Below are 17218 nucleotides of genomic sequence, written 5' to 3'. Positions count from 1 at the left end.
TACCAGAGTTCGGATGATGTCCAGAAGTGCAGGAATGAATCCTGAACAATTTCTAATTGTCCCCTAATCTCAGGGATGAATACACCAGCTGGAATTGTTCAGGCTGTCCAATGGATCTATTGTGAAGGTGAACAACACCATTTTCTTCCAGTTAAATGTGTGCCTTTCAATTTTTCCAGCATCAATCCTTAACTCCTAGTTGATGCTGAATGACGTGTTCCCTGTGCTATTAAGGATTATAGCAGAAGTAGATTGATTTTTAATCAACAACTGATCACTCAGCAATAATCTGGTGAGTGTATTTTTATATTGTCTATTATCATATAAGAAATGGGAGCAGAAGTAGATCATTATAAAGCTGCTGATTTGTACAGTCATTTTAATGTAAATCCTTTCTTCAGAGCCTTTTGTCCTTGTAACTCCAGGGGGGCACAGTTTTTGATTATTCTTCATTTTTTGTTTGAAGATGTCGGTGTGGTGGAACTTATTTGGAGTTTGGTGTCTCTAAGCAGCGATTGCAGGGCAGATCCCTGCTTGCCAGATGCAGAGTTTAATCTGCCTGTGTTGCGACCAAACCCTAGAGAAGTGCCTCTGCTGCACCAGTGCAAATGTTCACGGAACAAACCATGCGGTGAGCTTTTGTAGCTTGTGAATCTGTGTCAGCTGGTGAGCACTTTCGTGTTTCTGTGCCTCATCTTGGTAAGAAGACAAATAACTAGCCCTGGAGGATCCATTATCCAATATGAGCAGAGAGCAAGTTGCATAGATCAAAAATAACCTGGGCCTTGGGAAAATGGTGAGAAACGGAGCAAGCTTAGCCCTTGTCTCCAGTGCATTTCAATGCTGAGCACACTGCAGTCTGTGTGCCATCCAACTATGCAAACCTATTGCTTTAGATTTATGACAAACTCTGATGCAGGATTGACAACATGCAAAATAAGACAAATTGCACTCTCCTAGGCAGGAATAGTACCCGCATGGGCCCCAGCTATGCCTGTATCTTTATGGGCTATGTGGACCCAGTCCTACTCCGACCCCCTTCCACAACTCTTTCTCCGGTACATCGATGATTACTTCAGTGCTGCTTCATGCTCTCGTCGGGACTTGGAAAAATTTATTAATTTTGCTTCCAATCTCCACCCCTCCACCATTTTCAAGTGGTCCATCTCTGACACTTCCCTTCCCTTCCTTGACCTCTCTGTCTCAATCTCTGGTGATGGACTGTCCACCAATATCCATTACAAGCCTACCGACTCCCACAGCTACCTCGACTACAGCTCCTCACACCCCGCTTTATGTAAGGACTCCATCCCATTCTCTCAGTTCCTTCGCCTCCATCGCATCTGTTCTGATGATGCTACCTTCAAAAGCAGTTCTTCTGACATGTCCTCCTTCTTCCTTAACCGAGGTTTTCCACCCACGGTCATTGACAGGGCCCTCAACCGTGTCCGGCCCATCTCCCGCGCATCCGCCCTCACACCTTCTCCTCCCTCCCAGAAACATGATAGGGTCCCCCTTGTCCTCACTTATCACCCCACCAGCCTCCACATTCAAAGGATCATCCTCCACCATTTCTGCCAACTCCAGCATGATGCCACCACCAAACACATCTTCCCTTCTCCCCCCCCCGGCGGCATTCCGTAGGGATCGTTCCCTCCGGGACACCCTGGTGCACTCCTCCATCACGCCCTACTCCTCAACCCCCACATATGGCACCTCCCCATGCTGATGCAAAAGATGTAACACCTGCCCCTTCACTTCCTCTCTCCTCACCGTCGAAGGGCCCAAACACTCCTTTCAAGTGAAGCAGCATTTCACTTGCATTTCCCCCAACTTAGTCTACTGCATTCATTGCTCCCAATGCCGTCTCCTCTACATTGGAGAGACCAAACGTAAACTGGGCGACCGCTTTGCAGAACACCTGCGGTCTGTCCTCAAGAATGACCCAAACCTCCCTGTCGCTTGCCATTTTAACACCCCACCCTGCTCTCTTGCCCACATGTCTGTCCTTGGCTTGCTGCATGGTTACAGTGAAGCCCAACGCAAACAGGAGGAACAGCACCTCATCTTCCGACTAGGCACTTTTCAGCCTTCCGGACTGAATATTGAATTCAACAACTTTAGATCTTGAGCTCCCTCCTCCATCCCCACCCCCTTTCTGTTTCTTCCCCCTTCCTTTTGTTTTCCAATAATTTATATAGATTTTTCTTTTCCCACCTATTTCCATTATTTTAAAATCTTTTATGCCCCCCCCACCCCCACTTGAGCTATACCTTGAGTGCCCTACCATCCATTTTTAATTAGCACATTCGTTTAGATAATATCACCAACTTCAACACCTCTGTGTTCTTTTGTTCTTTTGTCTGTGACATCTTTTGATTAGCTGCTCCTATCACTGCTTGCTTGTCCATACAACCACCCCCCCGCCCGCCCCCCACCTTAAACCAGCTTATATTTCACCCCTCTTATTGGATTCACCTAGTTCTGTTGAAGGGTCATGAGGACTCGAAACGTCAACTCTTTTCTTCTCCGCCGATGCTGCCAGACCTGCTGAGTTTTTCCAGGTAATTCTGTTTTTGTTTAGGAATAGTTAAGTGTTTCTTCCAGTGTACTGAGACAGGATGAGGGGATTAGAAAACATGTAACTTCCAAGCACGTGAGTATGGTACCACAGGTTATACCATTCGCAGGTAGAGTTGCCAATCCTCCAGTTTTGTCCTGGAGTTTCCAGGCATCGAAGGTGGATCTCCTGGATGCTGCTGCAGGCAACCCAGGAGAAAGGTCCTGGGGGACAGTAAAAGGAATTGTCATTTTCTTTAATCACTTATTTATTGGTTGTATTGGACCTGAGGGAAAAATGGTTGTTTGACTGTTTGGAGTTGGGAGATCATGTGATAGGGATTTTGGGAATAATGCAATCTGAGTTGGCAATCCTAGTTGGGATGAAATTGGATATTCACGATTTTCAACAGCACAGAAGTTTACTAAGCGCTGTTTCAGAAGGACTTGCCTCTTTCATTGGAAAACAAATTCTACTTGTGCTACTTCCAACAGCTCTTATATTGCTGATATGCTGCAAGACTACAGAACCCTGATCTGTGAGGTTTCTACACTGGCAGCAGAGCCTTGCTGGGTCAAATGCAGGTCTCGCTGTCTGTTTTTCTGATTCATAGCAGTATACCTTTGATGGCCAGGACAAATCACAGGGACAAGGCTGTGCCAGTGGCCAATGCCAACCTCAATACAACATGATAATTCAATTCATCAGGCACCAGACCACATTTTGCAATTTATGGGTGAGCCATTTTGTCCATGCAGTATTATCTGATGGTTACAAATCCAGTCGTTCAGTTGTTTCTAACTTGCTCTTCCTTGATGTAAGGTGTGCTTCTCCAATTTCCTAGCCTGGTGCGAGACCCAAGTACTCTTTAAAGTTTATCTTCTAAATGCCATGTGGCGCTAGGATTTGTGGTGTTGCTTACATGGGGCAGGGGTCCACGATATAGGCTAGTTTTTAAACATACGTTTGGTGACTACCACCTCAGACTGCAGAGGCCCAAGAAGAAAGAAAGAACAGGCACTTGTACCGCACCCTTTATGACTGCAGGAAGTACCAACAAGCTTTAAAGACAATTAAATTCTTTTGAAGTGTAGCCGTTGATGTAAGAGAAGCATGGCAACCAGCTTTTGTGCAGCAAGTTCTTACAAATAGTAATCTGATAAAGACTGGATAATCTGCTTTAGATGTATGGCTGAGGGATAAACTTTGGCCAGCATTGCTCTGTCCTCCTTTGAAATCATGCCAAGGGATCTTTTATGACATTTAAGAAGGTAGATGGGAACTGGGTTTAACATCTTACCTAAAAGACAGCTCCTCTGACACAGGGTGGTGGCTTAATGGTAATTCAGAGGCCCAAGCTAATGCTCTGGGACAAAGGTTCAAATCCCACAGCAAATGGTGGAATTTAAATTTAAGTAATAAAATTGGAACTTCAATTCTGGAACTATCATTGATTTTCATTAAAAACCCATCTGGTTCACTGATGTCCTTTATGGAAGGAAACCTGCCACCTTTACCTGTTCTGGCCTACATGTGACTCCAGATCCACAGGAACGCGTAATCCTCTTAACTGCCCTCTGAAATGTCCAAGCAATACATTCAATTCAAGGGCAAATCCCGTGAAAGAATAAATTTTTTTAAAAATGCTACAGCTCTCCCTCGGTACTACACGAAAGTGTCAGCCTCAATTATGTGCTCATGTCTCTGAATTGGGGTTTGAGCCATCCACCTTCAGAGGCAACAATGCTACCACTGAGCCAAGGCTGTAAAGGATAAGTTGTGCGGATTTCAGGATATTTTCAATATGCTACCTCAGTGGGAGTGCTACAGATCACAAACTTAGGCCAGGATTTTCCAGTCCCGCCTTTGGCTGGTCCTGCCATGGGTGGGACAGAAAATTCTGAGAGGCAGCCAAGCATCCATTGACTTTGGGCAGGAATTTCTGGTCCCTTTGTGGATGGGACTGGAGCCTTAATTTGACCAAGTGAATTTGCTCTAAAAGTAAAATGTCTGCAGATATGGGTACGCTTACTTGACACACATCCTGATGCCACAAATTGTCTTTCTCCTTTGTTCCCAAGAAGCACCAGTTATTCTGTTGGTTACCTCTAACCTGGCAACTGTATTTCTAAAAGAGCGTAGCCTTCTGCTCCAGAGACCTAGGGCCCTTTTCTGCAGCTTTTGTAGCAGGATGCCCATGTTCTCCTCAGTTTTTCTCACTCTCCTGTTTCTAGCCATATTTGTTGGCACGTAACCATTGCCCACTGTCCTCTAGAGTTCTGCTCCGGTCAGCATAGCTTTTGCTGCAAGAAAAACCACACCTCCCTTTAATGGTGAGCAGCAGCCCTTTTTAAGACCTGCTACCTTACTGAACTTCCCTAGTCCCTCCTCATCCAATACACGGAGCCTAGTTACCTGTGGAGGGGAAGGGCGAGGGGCTAGCTTTGCAAACTTAGCTGCACCAATTACTGCGTCCGGCCTTCCTTGTTACCACACAGGCTCACCCGTGCCATGGGTAAAATCAGGGTTTCTGGATTTTTCCTTGTAACAGGTTAGACTTTATTTTTATAAAATGAGGACAACATCCCTCCTGTCAATAATTTCAGCAAGGAACCTGGCATGAGTAGTAATGCCAATTTGTTAAGCCCGTTGGGCACCTGATAGCATGGTTACTGCTGTGTGTGTGTATATAGCAGAGAGTATTATCTTAGGCCTTGCCAGTCAAATAGCAGGATAGGCTGTAAGCCTATACAGGCCTCGCAAAAAACTAAAGTTACTTTGAACCTGCTGATCTCATAAGATACCTCTGTCACTATTTTACAGAGTCCTGTAGCCACTCTGTTGCTATACTGATGGCATAATGATTCTTTAGTTAGCTTCCTGGGCCTGGGCCTATTCATGTTCAGCAATATAATAATGAACTAGACCAGATTTGGATCCCATTCTTCTGTGGGCTCACATGCAACCAGTACCACTGTAAAGGAAAGAGTTTCTCCATGCACAGAGGGTAAGATCAAGGCCTTAGTCTGTGGCCTTCACGCTTTTCCCTTTACTGGAGCCATTGGTAAAATGACAGGATTGTAAGGCTAGGTTGGGTTGGGAGTATGCTCAGAATCTGTGCTGGCAATTGTTCAGGTGCCAAGCTATCTCTACTCTGGTAGCATGTGTCGCTCCGTTTGAAGGATGCTAAATATGAACCATTTCAAAGTGACAAGGTCTGGGGGTCCTGTGGCATCTGCTCTTTTTGGTTATTCTTATGAAAATGAAACTTAGTATTTGAACATAACACTCTTCACAGGACCAAATTATGTAGCCGTTTTTATCTGTGTTTTCCTCCCAGCATCCGTTGAATATATATAGTAATTTGTGTGCATCTGACTAATGTTGAGATGTAGTGCGATGTTTCAGCTTTCTCATCGCTTCAAGTTTCATTGATAAGCCTATCGGAAAGGTGGAAGATGACCCAGCCAATGGGGATGGAAGGTGTATTCGATGTCATTTTCTACAGCATGCTGGAATTATGTCTATAAAGAAACCCCCAAGACGGACTCTCAGGTGTTAGCTGCTGAGGTGTACTCTGTTCCTTTTCATGTTGTCTTGTGAGCAATTGCTACAGGAGGTGTACACATGGCGGGCCCAATCAAATTTATGGGAGGGTGGTGCAGTGAAAATGTACTATGGGACCTGACCGTTTCTGTGACTACTCCAAGGTTATTTGTACAAATCGACCTTGGAGCTGGTGCAGCCTCAATTTGCATATTTAATTTCAGTGCCACTTTTGCACTAACCCCCTGTGGATCAAACGACAAAATAGCTATTTTCGTAGCTGCAAAAGCAGGTCTGGAGGAGCCCAGTGAGTTTGCACCTTGGCAGATGCTGCATCCACATTTGCTGCAATGCAACTCTTATCTTGCACATACATACGGAGAGAGAGCAGCATGCTTAAAAAACTGAATAATATACTATTGTTTCACCCAAAGAATTGCTGAAATTTGTAAGAGGCATCTATTTTGTATTATTGTCCAGGCAAAATAGTTACACATAACAAAGAGCAGAATATATAAATATGAAACGGTTAACCTCTTCAGAGTAAATGTGCGGGATGTTACCATTGCTGTTTCCCTTGGCTCCCCTCCCCGCTAACACCATTTGCATTGTTGTGAAATTTGAGTCCTTTTTTCAATGTGCAAGGAGAATTTCAATGAAGCACAAGGTTAATATTTGCAGATCTGCCATGTTGTAAATGAGAGCACTGGAAGCAAACCTTGAATTAATATGATGGAGGCTTTATAGCAGCCTGACAACTGGTACTTTTGACAGCAACATATGGGTTTCCTTTTGCCTCTGCATTCGCAAATATGCCATTCCAACGCATTATCCTTTTCTTTTATTGTGTTGAGATAATCTTTTTGCTTTTTTTATTCAAGTGCTTGTATTTTACTTTTAATGGTTTTATAAATGACAATTTCTCAGTCAACCCTTTGTGTTGTGTTTGGCCTCAAGATGAGTTTACGACCACATCCACACCGTCGCCAAGGTTGCCTATTTCCACCCCCATGACCTTGCTCAAATTGGACTCGGTTCACCTGCCACTGAAAAGCTCACCCATGCCTTTGTTCCTCCAGACTTCTCTTTCCCAGACCTCCCCTGGCGCCTCCCATCTTCCAACCTGCAAAAATTTGTAGTCATCCAAAGCTCGGATTGCCATTGCTTAGCTTGCTCTGAATCTCGTCCGCCCTTCACCACTGAACTTACTGATCTTTGCTGGCTCTCCTTCTGACAAAGTCTCAATTTTGAAATCTTCATCCTTGTTCTCAAGTCCCTCCATGGCTTCATCCAGGGGTGCAATGCTACCGGAATGCAGCTCCGGCAGCTCCATCCAGGGCCCAGGGAGTGGAGTATCAGGGAATGGAGTGCTGCAGCCCTGGGGGGGAGAGGCCGACTGTGAGGCCCAGGAGTGAGATGCTGCGGAGCTGCAGGTCGTACTGGGAGAGTGTGGGGGGTGGGGGGGGTGTGTGGTTGATGGGGGAGGCGATGGTGGCGGGGGGAGGCTAACTGCTGTATGTGGGAGGTTGAGTCTATATGTGTGTGTGTGGAAGTGAGGGAGTGGCCTGAACTTTACATTCTGAGGTCGGGCGCATGCCTGACCCGAATGCACATGAAGCTGCATGAAATGATGACGGGTGGGTGTCCTGGGGTCATCGTGCATACAAGCAATACTGACGTCAGTGGGTGTGCGCAAGGGCTAATTAAGTCCATTAAAAAGCTTGTTGTCCACAGTTTTACACCGTACTTTCGATTTCACGCTCATCGCATGGGGAGGTGGGCAACCCGGTTTTAACTAATTATCACCTGGAGATGGGATAAAAAGGGTCCAGAGCGTTGCCATTGTGAGTAGTGAGGAGTTTAGGAGATAGCATGCTGCTGGTTGCTTAGTGAAACTTGACAACTTTTTTTCTGTTTTGAGCTTCAGTCATTGCATTGCTAGGACTCATTGGTGTCTCCAAGGCCTCTGGAGGATTTATACCGTGTGGACCCTTTTAGTCACCAGACAGTCTTCTGTTTCTCTGGTGATGGGGATTGTCTACTCCACTGGTGGCACCTCCTCTGAGGAGAAAGAGAGGGATAGAAGGGAGAGGAGGCAGCATCCAAGAGAACGACCTGTGGGGCAAGAGGCACAGGGCCAGCAGCCAGTCCAAGGTGGAAAGGGCCCCAGAAGACGCCACTATTGTGCTGCCAGGGCTTACAGGTGGCAATGCAACTACTTCTCCATGTCAGAAATACAGTGCTGAAGGAGGCTCCGCCTCTCTGGGGAGACTGTGACCTCCAAATATCAGATGATTAGGTCGAAATCATCTCCAACTGCATGGGTGGCCACCCCATGCTAGTGGCTCTGAAGGTCACAGTGGCCCTCAGCTTCTATGCCTCCAGCTCTTTTGAGGGGTCAGTGGAGGATCTGTGTGGAGTGTCCCAATCAGCTGTCCACAGTTGCGTGAAGCTGGTGACAGAAGCTCTGTTCAGTCAGGTCATGACATTTATTCTTTACTGTACTGATGAGGCCAGCCAGGCTGATAGAGCCAGAGGCTTTGCAGCGATTTCTGGATTCCCCAGCATCCAGGGTGCCATCGACTGCATACATGTGGCCATCAAGGCTGCTAATGGGTCAGCCGGGTGCCTTCGTCAACAGGAAGGGATTCCGCTCCATGAACATCCAGATAGTTTGTGACCATAAGACACAGATTCTGCAAGTCTGTGCAAGGTACCCTGGCAGCTCACATGATGCATAAATCCTCCGACACCCACAGGTACCCAGGCTGTTCATTGCTCCATCTCGACTGGATGGATGGCTGCTGGGCGACAAGGACTATCCATTGAAAAGATGGCTTATGATGCCTCTCCGGCACCCTATGGGCAGAAGCAGAGCAGAGGTATAATAGGAGTCATGCATCCACAAGGGTGGTGATAGAGAGGACCATTGATGTTCTGAAGATGAGATTCAGATGCCTGGATCATTCAGGGTGGGCACTACAATACACTCCAGAGCGGGTGTCACTGATCGTGGTTGCAGGCTGCACTTGCCGTAATCTGGCTATAGCAAGGGGGGACCCACTGGAAGAAGAGGATCGTGAGGCAGCTCCACAGGCCACAGAGGATGACCCCAGTGGTGAGTCAGAAGAGGAGCCCGGGGAAGAACATGGCAAGGCAAACCATGGAGGCAGACCGCTGGAACCTTCAGGGAGGCAGGGACACCAGAGAGGCCTTGATTCAATGCACCTTCAGCTAGGCTGCCAAGGCACTGTTTCCACCTCATGCCAGGGGTGCCGCCTCCTTACCGAATGTTTGAAATGACCCATTCCTTTTGGCCCAAAGTCCATTCAGTACCTGTGCAATAAATTTTAGAGCCTCTCACATCCAGCATGAGATACTTATAAAACAAGTGAAGCATACTCAGGTCATTAACACAAAAGCAAAGTTTATATGCTCTTCGCACTTACAGGCAATGAACATAACATTATTAGGTGTTAACAGTCACATCAGTGAACAACTTAACAAATAATGGCAACACCAGGATGTTCCTAGTGGGGGATTCAGTGATGGTAATGCCATTGAACATCAAGGTGCCGTGGTTAGATTCTCTCTTATTGCATATAGTTATGGCCTGGCACATGTGTGGTGAGAATGTTACTTGCCACTTGTCAACCCAAGCCTGGATATTGTCCAGGTCTTGCTCATTTTGCAAATCGTAAAATCTCAGTCAATAGGTTTTTTAATGGCCTTAATTAGCCCTTTAATTGGTGGTGGGTGCGGCTCTGACTTCCATACGCGACTGCCTACCTCAATATTGCACATATGTGCGATGATGTTGGGACGCACGCCTGATGTCATTTTGCATAATTTTATGTGCGTTCAGGTCAAGCGTATGCTCGATCTCAGAATGTAAAATTCAGGCCATGGAATTGTTAAGGGTAAATGGTGTTGAATTAACTTGATTGAGTTTTTTAATGAGGTAATAGAGGGGGTTGATGAGGTATCACAGAATTACGGAATCACTGAATCTTTACCATGCCATACAAGGAGGCCATTTGGCCCATCCACCCTGTACTGGCTCTCTGAAAGAGCATTCTTATTGGCCCCACTCCCTGCCTTATCCCTGTAACCTTGCACATTCTTTCTTTTCAGATAGCAATCCAATTCCTTTTTGAATACTTCGATCAAACTTGCCTTCAGCACACTCAGGAAGTTTGTTCCAGTTTCCAGCCACCCTCTGGGTGAAAAAAAATTTCCTCACATCACATTTACACCTTTTGCCAATTATTTTGAATCTGTGCTCTCTGGTTCTTGATGCTCTCTTGAGTGGGAACAGTTTCTCACTATTTACCCTGTCCATACCCCTTAGGATCCTGAATACTTCTATCAAGTCTCCTGTCAGCCTTCTTTTCTCCAAGGAAAACAGTCCCAACCTCTCCAATCTATCCTCATAGCTACAGTTCTTCATCCCTGGAATCATTCTTGTGAACCTCCTCTGTACTACATCCTTCCTTGCCATTGTCACATTCCAACAGCTAGTTCGCATTTAGTGTATTTGTTGGGGGAGAAAACAAAATGAAAGGGCTGATCATTCTCTGGATGACTGCAGTGGCTCATCTGGTTACCTCAGTAAAGTTGGCACAGGTTTTGGTATTAGAAATGGGGAACTTCAGACAGGTGGAGAGACTGGAAAAACTGGGGTTGATCTCAGAGCAAAGAAAGTTAAAAGGGGATTTGATAGAGGCATTCATAACTATGAAGGGTTTAGGTAGAGTAAGTAAAGGGAAACTCTTTTCAGTGGCTGAATGGTCGATAACGAGAGGATATCGGTTTAAGGTGATTTGGGAAGAAACACGGAACATTGTTTTGCACGGTGTATTGTAGGGATTTGGAAGGCACAGACTGTAGAGATGGTAGAAGCAGTTTCAATAGTAACATTCAAAAGAAAATTAGATAAATACTTGAAAGGAAAAAAAGCTGCAAGGCTAAGGGGGATGACCAATCACTGGTAATCCAAAAGCACATCAGGTTCTACATGTACTCCGACAACACTCAGCTCTGTAACGTGCCACCCGCCCCCCCCCCCCCACCACCCCCCCAACACTTCCCCAGCCCCAGCTCTCTTGACCTCTCCACTGCCTACAAATTGTCAGACTTCTTGTTTGATATCCAGCACAAGATGAGCAGAAATTTCTTCCAACTAAATAATGGGAAGACCAAAGCCATTGTCTTGAGTTCCCACCACTAGCTCAGTCCTGAGCACCATCTTTACCCTCTGACCACTACCTGAGGTTGAACCAGGCTGTAAGCAACCTTGGTGTTATAACTGACCCCAGGTTGAGCTTCTGACCACATATCTGTGCTAACACAAAGACTTCCCATTTCCACATCCTGAACATGAATGCATTATGGGCTGGCTTTCTATCTTCCACCCTCCATAAACTTAAGCTCATCCAAAACTCGGCTGCCTATATCCTAATTCACATCACTCCAGTGCTCGCTGACCTACTTTGGCTTTCGGTTAAGCAATGCCAACATTTTAAAAACTGTTACCCTTGCTTTCAGATCCCTCCATTGTCTTTTCCCTCTCTTCTCCAGCCCTACAACTCTGAGAAAACAAAAAAGCAAAATACTGCAGATGCTGGAAATCGGAAATAAAAACAGAAAATGCTGCAAATACTCATCAGGTCAAGCAGCATCTGAGGAGATTTTCTCCTGAGGAGATCTGAGGAATTTTCCCAAATTTGCACTAAATGCAGTAGCAGGCAGGAAAAGTGACATTTTACCTGCCAGTCGCAATGCCAGCTTTTCATGCCGTATCATCCCAAAACTGCTGCATTAATTATGCATTCTCAGGATACACGCTGTTTTGATGGCGGGTGGGCTTCGAATTGCCTGCCACGCCGTCACTTCATCGCTTCATCATGTCAGGCACCACATTTAAAGTACAGCCTTGCTCAAGTGTTTCCAGCCCAGGACTGCAGCAAAGAAGACATGGCCCCGAATGGCAAGAAGACTGCAGCCCTCAAGCACCTTTTGGAAGCTGTGGAGGCCACTGTGATGTCCTCTACTCCCACTCTGGCTGCAGGATGGGCATCAACATTTACCACTCCGGCTTGGTAGACGAAAGCAGTGGTGATCAGTGCCAATGCTGCACAGAAGAGGTTGGTCATCTAATGCAGAAAGAGGATGAATGATCTGATGCATGTAGACAGGTTAAGGCAACCATTCATCACTCTAAACTCACACACTCAAGCCCATCACACATTCACTGGCATTTCACTCACTGCTAGCTCACTGTCATCAACCTTTCTCACACACAAAACCCTCACATGTCCATGGCCTCATCTGCTCTGGAGACTGCATCCTCAACCCTCATCATCTTGAGGCTACTTGCACAGATCAACATGTGGTCCCACACATATACTGGCATACCCATCATTCCCAGTACAGCTCTCGCCCTGCAGCCTCTTCCCTTGCCTGAGGCCACTTCTACCCTTTTGACAAGCAAGCCTTAGCCCTGCAGCCGTTGAATAGCCTCCCACATAGGCTGATCTGGTAGGTAGCGACCTGCCTGTGAGTCCCCCTAAAAGTGATGTGGTGCTGTCTGTGAAGCCTGCACTGATGACTGCGAGTGCTGCCTGAATCAAGGTAGGCAAACAAACTTTGAAATCCCGAGTGAAGTGGAGCCCGCCAAGTACACGCCTTATATATGCTATTGTGAAACACATCTGTGTGTTTTCCTGCTGACATGGGCGGATGATCCAGTGGGGTGGGGTGGATGATTCCGGCAGGCTGGCTTTATAATGATACACTGATGCACTACAATGAGGTTCCCATTGTCCGATGGCGGGGAACGTGGCCCGTCATGGAGGGGCTGAGTGGACAATTGCACGACGTCGTGAAACCAATTTTTGGCCTTCTTGCCATATTGTCCACTCACACCACCAAACACATCTGACACCAGCGGGCACAGAAAATCCCAGCCAGAGTAAATGTTTCGGATCAAGTACCTTTCACCAGAACTGGGAAAAGTTAGAACTATAGCAGGCTTTAAGTAGGTGAAATGGAGGCGTGTGGGTAAAAGACCAAAAAGGTATGTGATGGGGCAGAAGTTAGGAGTGATTAAATGACAAAAGAGCTGATGGTGCAGGGCCAAAGGGAATGGTAATGGAACAAGTAAAGAAATGAAAGATAAGTCAGGAGGAGGTGTGAAGGAAAAAATGATTAATGCCATCCAAAAGCAAAAACAAGAGTAAAATCAAAACGTGCTCAAAAAAAAGTACCTAATTTTTTGCTTAAGTACTTGACAACCTTCAACGATTTTGATCCGTAATCTCTGCCCCCATTTTGTTTCCTATTCTTTGCATGTACCTTCCATGACATTCTAATGATCTATATACATGAACCCCCAAATTTCTTTGGACCTCCACTAGCTTTTCCCCATTTAGAAAGTACCCTTTCTGTCCTTTTCAGGTCCAAAGTGGATGACTGCACACTTGCCTATACTGAAATCCATTCATCACAGTTTTGCCCGTTTACTTAATCTATTAATATCTCTTTGTAATTTTATGCATCCATCTACGTGCTTACAATGCTGCCTGTCATTGTGTCTTTGGCAAACTTCTGTAATGTTGCTCTCTGTCCTGTCATCTAAATCGTTAGTAAATAAAGTGGAAAGTTGAGGCCCCAACACTGATTTTTGTGGGATAGTTAGTCACATGCTGCCAATTAGATTAGCTGCCCATGATCCCTACTCTCTTTGTCTCCTGCTGCTAATCCGATTTCCAAACCAGGTCAATAATTTGCTCTCAATACTGTGAGCTTCAACATTAGCCTCTTATAGGCTTGGCCTAAATAGCCAAGTGGTTATGGTACTGGGTTTGTAACCCCAAGATCAAGAGTTCAAATCTCACAATGGCAAAACTATACAACAATGTAACTTCATCTGAAACAGATGGAAACGGGTTTGTACTCGAAAGAGTTACATTTTAGCCTACGGCCATACTAGTCTGAAAACGCCCGATCTCGTCTGATCTCGGAAGCTAAGCAGACTCAGGCCTGGTTAGTACTTGGATGGGAGACTGCCTGGGAATACCAGGTGCAGTAGGCTTTAGCTTGGCCTAAATAGCCAAGTGGTTATGGTACTGGGTTTGTAACCCCAAGATCAAGAGTTCAAATCTCACAATGTCAAACTATGGAACAATGTGACTTCATCTGAAACAGATGGAAACAGGTTTGTACTCGAAAGAGTATCAAGAGTTCAAATCTCACAATGGCAAACTATGAAACAATGTAACTTTGGGGCTTGGCCTAAATATCCAAGTGGTTATGGTACTGGGTTTGTAACCCCAAGATCAAGAGTTCAAATCTCACAATAGCAAACTATGAAACAATGTAACTTCATCTGAAACAGATGGAAACATATTTTTTTATGATAACATCCATCTGGTCCGGGACATCATCCACCATTCCCAGAGGGCTGGTCTGTCGAGCGCCTTCCTGTCTCTCGATCAGGAGAAGGCGTTCGACAGGGTGGATCACGAATACTTACTCGGAACTCTGCGAGCTTTCGGGTTCGGGACGCATTTTGTCGCCCGGATCCGACTTCTGTACACCGCCGCGGAGTGTCTAGTGAAGGTTAACGGGTCCCTGACGGCGCCCCTTCGCTTTGGGAGAGGGGTACGTCAGGGCTGCCCCCTGTCTGGCCAGTTGTATTCTATCTGCGTGGAGCCTTTCCTGCGCCTCTTGCGGAGGAGGTTGTCGGGATTGGTTCTGCGCGGGCCGGGCATCGGGGTGGTCCTTTCGGCTTACGCCGATGACGTGCTCCTTATGTTTAGTGACCCGGCTGACCTGCGGAGGATGCGCGAGTGCCAGGAGGTCTACTCTGCCGCTTCTTCTGCCAGGATCAACTGGGGTAAATGTTCTGGACTCCTGGTCGGTCAGTGGCAGATGGATCCCCTACCCGAGGAGCTCAGGCCTGTCACCTGGAGCAGGACCAGCCTCCTCTACCTGGGGGTCCATCTCTGCCCCGCTGAGGAATCCTGGCCGGCAAACTGGCAGGAACTGGAGACGAAAGTCACCGCTCGCCTGCGGCGCTGGACAGGACTGCTCCGAGTGCTATCTTACCGAGGTCGAGTTCTGGTCATAAACCAGCTGATCGCCGCCATGTTGTGGTATCGGCTGGTCACTTTGACCCCTCCCCCGGACTTTGTCACAAGAATCCAGAGATTGTTAGTCGACTTCTTCTGGGACAAAAGATTGCACTGGGTCGCTGCCGAGGTTCTGAGTCTCCCGCTTAGGGAGGGTGGTCAGGCGCTAGTGTGCCTACGCACACAGGTGGCGACTTTCCGCCTTCAGAACCTGCAGCGATACCTCTACGTCGAGCCTCCTCCTAGATGGTGTGCCCTGATGACGTATTTCCTCCGTCAGGTGCACGGCCTGAATTATGACGTGCAGCTCCTGTTTATAGAACAGCTGGGCCTCGGTGGCTCCTTGCAGGCGTTGCCCGTCTTTTACCAGGACCTGATCAAAGTCTGGAAAGTGGTCGCCTCGCGACGCAGCTCTCCCCCGTCAGGAGTAGCGGCTATCGTCAGAGAGCCGCTGCTCAGGAATCCGCCCCTCCGTCCTTTTCAGTGGTTGGCGGAGAGGAGGGCTGTGGCCGCAGGGGTGACCAGAATCGGGGACGTGCTGGGTGGCGGAGGACTGGGCTGGATGCTCCCGCAGGAGTTGGCGCGACGCGCGTCTGTGAGTGTCCAGGTCGCAGCCGATGCCATCCAAGACCTGAGAACGGTCGTGCTCGGACCCGACGTTATTTTGGGTCTTGAGGCGGCCCAGGTGCGCAGTGGTCTTCCGTCTGAGCGTTCCCCTGTTCGGACGGAATTCCACATTGGCCCCAAGCCCCGAACCCTCCCTCGGGTGCTGGTGCCCCGCAATATGAGCCGCCTCGGGGACATGCCCTCTGTGCCTTTTGGCACGGCAAAGAGGAGCTTTTTGTACGGACTGCTGCTGCACACCTTCCATTTTCTCGCCCTTGTCCGTCGACCGGACACGCCCTGGCGTGCCTTGTTGCCGTCCGGCGGCGGAGGCCCCCGATGGGAGGCCCTCTACGGAGGTGTCCTCCCCCTTTCTATCGGAGACCTGGGTTGGAGGGTGTTGCATGCAGCAGTCCCTTATAATAAGAGGATGCATTGGTTCGCGGACTCTCAGGACACGTGCCCTTTTTGCGGTCTTGTGGAGTCCGTGGACCATGTATACATAGGGTGTTGTAGGCTGCACTCCCTTTTTAGTTATTTGAAAAACCTTTTATTGATGTTTTGTTTGCACTTCAGCCCCACGCTCCTGATCTATGGGCACCTGGTGCGGAAGGGGGTCGGGAAGGAGGAGGACCTCCTCGTGAACCTGCTCCTGGGCCTGGCCAAGTTGGCCATTAACAGGTCCAGGCAGCAGGCGATCGACGGGGGACTCCCGCCCGATTGTTTGTCCCTCTTCCGCGGCTACAGTTCGCTGCCGGATGTCCCTGGAGAAGGAGCACGCGGTGTCTGCTGGCACTCTCGAGGCCTTCCGTGCTCGGTGGGCACCGCGGGGACTGGGGTGTTTTGTTGACCCCTTTAATCACATTTTGATTTAAAGTTTGTAAGTTTCCTTTAAAACTTTGTTCTTGGTTTTACAGCTGACCTGAATTAGGGGCTGTGCCTGATTTTTCCCAATTTTGTTGATTTGGTTTTCATTTAAAAGATTATCAAGAGTTCAAATCTCACAATGGCAAACTATGAAACAATGTAACTTCATCTGAAACAGATGGAAATGTGTTTGTACTCGAAAGAGTTATAATGTATCCAAAACGGAAGGGGGTCGGGAAGGAGGAGGACCTCCTCGTGAACCTGCTCCTGGGCCTGGCCAAGTTGGCCATTAACAGGTCCAGGCAGCAGGCGATCGACGGGGGACTCCCGCCCGATTGTTTGTCCCTCTTCCGCGGCTACGTTCGCTGCCGGATGTCCCTGGAGAAGGAGCACGCGGTGTCTGCTGGCACTCTCGAGGCCTTCCGTGCTCGGTGGGCACCGCGGGGACTGGGGTGTTTTGTTGACCCCTTTAATCACATTTTGATTTAAAGTTTGTAAGTTTCCTTTA

The 17218-nt window shown here is 47.5% G+C and overlaps 1 protein-coding gene and 1 non-coding gene across 2 annotated transcripts in view; both read left to right on the top strand.

Annotated features, from left to right (window-relative positions):
* Positions 1-17218, top strand: part of LOC121291613 (ephrin type-A receptor 7-like) — a 630124-nt gene that overhangs the window by 171041 nt on the left and 441865 nt on the right. The window lies entirely within an intron of this gene.
* LOC121292017 lies at positions 14083-14201 on the top strand. The gene has a single exon (XR_005946144.1). It is a non-coding gene; the product is annotated as a 5S ribosomal RNA (ribosomal RNA).

This window comes from Carcharodon carcharias, chromosome 19 (assembly GCF_017639515.1).
Source record: "Carcharodon carcharias isolate sCarCar2 chromosome 19, sCarCar2.pri, whole genome shotgun sequence".
Lineage (NCBI taxonomy): Eukaryota > Metazoa > Chordata > Chondrichthyes > Lamniformes > Lamnidae > Carcharodon > Carcharodon carcharias.
Note: the sequence above shows the minus strand (reverse complement) of the source record. Positions and strands in the feature narration are given on the sequence as shown.